A 3,835-nucleotide genomic window follows, 5' to 3' on the forward strand; every position below is an offset into this window, starting at 1 on the left:
AACATGACCAGGTTTGAATCCCCACTTGCAAAATGGCGACAGATAAGAACAAGCATTGGCATAGCCAATAGGTCTCGCCTTTGGGACCTTATAAGTATTTATTTATGCAGTACAATATCTTTGGTGCAAAAACATCAACTGTTGCATAGCTAAACACTTATAAGGTCCCAAAGGCGAGACCTATTGGCTATGCCAATGCTTGTTTTAACTAGTGGCCTATCTCCTGTAATTACTGTGCTCCGGTGATTCATCCCATGCAGTTAGTATACCTTGCTTGCCCTGGCATATCCCATGTAATAAGCGTGCTATGGTGGTATGTTCCATACTGCTAGTGTGCAGTGTCCCGCTCTTGCAGTTAGTGTGCTCCACCTGTTTGCTCTCCTTGACCCATTCCTTGTACTTAGGGTTCTTACATAGAGCTCCCTAGGCCAGGGGAGAGAGAAGGCGGGACATGCACCCACCTTTGGCCAATTGCGTGCTGTCTTTCTTAGAAAGACGCACGCAAAGGCCAATAGCCTGTGACCAAAAAAACAAACACACTTACGAGCGTGAGGTCCGAGTTTGAAGCCCTTACATAAAGCCTTGCATGTGGTGGTGGATATGTAGTGCCCTCGTTGTGGTGTCATTCCTTTTTTTTTTTTATTTATTTTTATTATTCATGACAGTGCATTTAAATTCGTACATCACATACATATTTTGGCAGTGGAAAAGTATCATTAATTAATTGAAAGAATACAAAAAAGAAAAGAACATTATTCCTTAATAAATAAATCTCGTATCTCCGACTTCAACCATTCTCTAAAAAATTTGTTAACGATCCCCAAATTAATAAACCAATGCGTTTTTTCCTAGCTCCCCTCAATGCATATAAATTCCATTCAATTTCATAAATACGATAGAGCTTTGATCTCCAAATACCAAAAGTAGGAGCGTCTGGAGATAACCATTCTGAAGCAATACATAACCGTGCCACAGTCATTGCGAGAAATAAAAAATACTTATAATCTAGCAAATAACTATCCGTTTTATCCTCTGTACCCAGTAACATAAGTGTAGGTGAAATTTTAAATGGACATGCTAGTAGCAACGATATAAATGATTCAATTCCCTTAAAAAAATCGGAAAGTTTTATACAATAAAAAAAAATATGCGCAATATCAGCGTCCGGGTCCCCACAGCGAAAACATTTTCCATCATATTTGTTTCCCCAACTTGCCATGCGTTTAGGAGTATAATATAACCTAAACAGGGTCTTATAAACTTGAGCTTTTAGATTAGCGGCAAGACAAATTTCTTTTGACAATTTTAAAGATTCAGATATATCAATTTGAGGATCTCCCAACTGTTCTATCCAGTACTGATTATATTTGTGTAAATCATCATTTCTATATTCCATCAAAGCTTGATAAAGTGAAGCAATCCTCTTTTGAAGGCGAATCCCTTCTAGTATATTATTGGGAGATGCCGCTATCTGATTTTTAAAACAGAAGTCTCGAAGTTGGAGATATTTGAAAAATGAGGATTGGGAAAGCTGATATTTCTCTATCAACTTGGCATATGTTAAAAATATTGCTTTAGTGTCATATAAATCACCAATTTTGGAGATCCCCTTTTTGACCCACATTTTCGCGTTATTGTCCCAGAAAACTGAGGGGAGTATTTTATCCGCATCGAAAGGTGTGTAATATGAAATTTTACCAAAATTAATCAATTTCTTAATATTTCTCCACACTCTAAACGCTGAAACCAATACCTTGAAGCGAGTATGCTTGTAGTAATGACCTTCCAGTTCCTTTAATAAACAGCCTTTAGCATGCTCTCCCAACATCAAAAAGAAAATAGAAGGAGCTTCCGCCTCATTTTTTGGGGGATCGCCAGTCAAAATATAACTCATTTTCTGCAGAAAGCAAACATAATAGTAATATAAAAAGTCAGGCAGATTTCGTCCACCTCTGTGTCATTCCATATAATAACATAAACCTATTTTAGAGGCTTTAAAGAAATTAATATAACTACTTATTGGACTGATTTAATATTGTGTCACCAGGCCACTGGTAACAGACAGAGTTCTGTGGAAATCTGGATGCTTCGGCGGAACTCTCATTTGAAGAACATTAGTAATTTCCACACATTTTCAAACTGAATAGAAGTGCGGGGAGCTAAATCAGAATCGTCCTCAATTTGATCCTCTTGAAGACCTCTAACGTACAGACAGGGCTCACCCCTAAGATCACTGTAATGACAGCCAATAAAAACAAGCTGTTTACTGCTCGCGGGCGAATATGGTTAACAAGCTATGCAAGCATAATGGAAGGGGATGAGATGTTCTGTGCGGCCGCGACCGGGAGTTGTGTGCGCGCGCAAAGATAAAATAAACAAGCATTGGCCGCAGTAATGTTAAAACAAGCGTTGGCCGCGCGCGAGCGGCTGGAGACGCAATATGTGGTGGGGGAGGGGGAGAAGCGGGAGTTGTGAGTGCTAGTAAAGCTTTAAAACTATGACATTTAAAAAGTTATAGTGGTGGTGTATTTCAATTGTCTTTATTTTGTTAGATTGGAGTCCGTTATTATTTCGATTTCAATCTGTAGTTTTGAATAAAATAACATAATATAATAAGGTTGACTTCATCAATACCATTTTTTTTATTTACTACATTAGATTTGATCAGTGGGTGACATTTACTGATAGCAAAGGATTCTAAACATAACCGTAAAAATGGGTACCCGACCTCTGGGTGGGTAGAGGTCTTAACTATGATGCAGTGGGCCCCGGTGCCACTGCACCTGCTGGATTATTGCTAGCTCCACCCCAAAGAATACCTCTGTGCCCTCAAAACACAGCCAACAAACCTATCAATTTCTTATGTACTCTGTACAGAGGGCACTGTTGTTTCAGGGGATCTCACGCTATTGTGCCCACACTGCTCCCATTGGCACGTTTAGCCAGGGGTGTAGCTTCAGGGAGGTGTTTGGGGTGTTACAACTCCCCCCCCCCCTCCAATAAATGTCTTTGTAGTAATTAGTTGGGTACCGGTGCTTTAAGTTAGGTATGGCAAAGTGTGTGTCGGATTTTATTTGGGATTTTTAAATATTTAAATACACATGCAGACAAAAACACATAACTCTCTCGGTTATTTCACAAAATAATGAGTTTTAGGAACCCCTCATGAATATTAATAACAAATTAAGGCAATAATAACCTAATGTGGTTAAAACACCAAATTCAGATCCAGTGCGGATTGAACGTTTTATACAGTTCATCAGTTTTCTTTCTTTGACAGTAAAATCAGTCTCCACGGAGACTGTCAAAAATTGCAATGTCAACTATATTTCAAGTCGCCATAACGGGGTATTGGGTAAAGTTTTCAATAAGCAATAATCACGCCACGGTTAGACCTCATTGGCTACGCTACTGCCACTGCGCAAAGCTAAAGACAGGTAAGTCATTCGAGGTACGCACCGGAGATGGTACTTAAGACACCTACAGCGAGCAAAAGTCGCATTCATCCAACAGTCAGAGACAGATAACAATAACTTACCAGGTGCAATACTGTGAACTGTACTCTGTTACTTGCCAGCCTCATAAACACGATGTATGGTGCGCAAAGTACTCTGGGGGTACTTTATGCTAATTAGCATTTCCATTCAAAGGGCCCGGTCACCGCTGGAGCAAAAATTCCTCGCAGCAATAGAAGGACTCAGAGAGAGAGATGAGAGAGAAAGAGAGAGAGAGAGAGGGAGAGAGAGAGATGAGAGAGAGAGAGAGGAAGAGAGAGAGTCTCAGAGAGAGAGAGAGAGAGAGTCAGAGTGAAAGAGTCTCTGAGAGAGAGAGAGTC

At 39.9% G+C, this 3,835-nt stretch overlaps 1 non-coding gene across 1 annotated transcript; it reads right to left on the bottom strand.

The window, feature by feature from the left end:
- Positions 1 to 3,289: 3,289 nt before the first annotated feature.
- Positions 3,290 to 3,429, bottom strand: LOC146855359 (U4 spliceosomal RNA). Its single transcript, XR_014959040.1, has one exon. It is a non-coding gene; the product is annotated as a U4 spliceosomal RNA (small nuclear RNA).
- Between the last annotated feature and the right edge of the window lie 406 nt (positions 3,430 to 3,835).

This window comes from Triturus cristatus, chromosome 4_1, assembly GCF_964204655.1.
Source record: "Triturus cristatus chromosome 4_1, aTriCri1.1, whole genome shotgun sequence".
NCBI classification, from domain to species: Eukaryota; Metazoa; Chordata; class Amphibia; order Caudata; family Salamandridae; genus Triturus; species Triturus cristatus.